Raw genomic sequence first — 253 nt, forward strand, 5'->3', positions numbered from 1 at the left:
CCATCCCATCCCATCCCATCCCATCCACTCCCATCCCCATCCCCTCATCATCCCCATTCTGTCCCTATTTCGTCCTCATTCCATTCCCATCCCATCCCCATACGGGGGCCACAGCTCCTGTCCATTAATCCAGGCCACAACCCTCCCTCATCCCTACCGCTCTTTCAGCCTCACTGGATCGCACTCCACCAGCATTCCCAGTGCTCCCTCTCCAGGCGTAGCAGCTCCCCCCTCCCTCCAGCTGAATGAAGGC

Source organism: Nestor notabilis, unplaced genomic scaffold, assembly GCF_000696875.1.
Source record: "Nestor notabilis isolate BGI_N333 unplaced genomic scaffold, ASM69687v1 scaffold23122, whole genome shotgun sequence".
NCBI lineage: Eukaryota > Metazoa > Chordata > Aves > Psittaciformes > Psittacidae > Nestor > Nestor notabilis.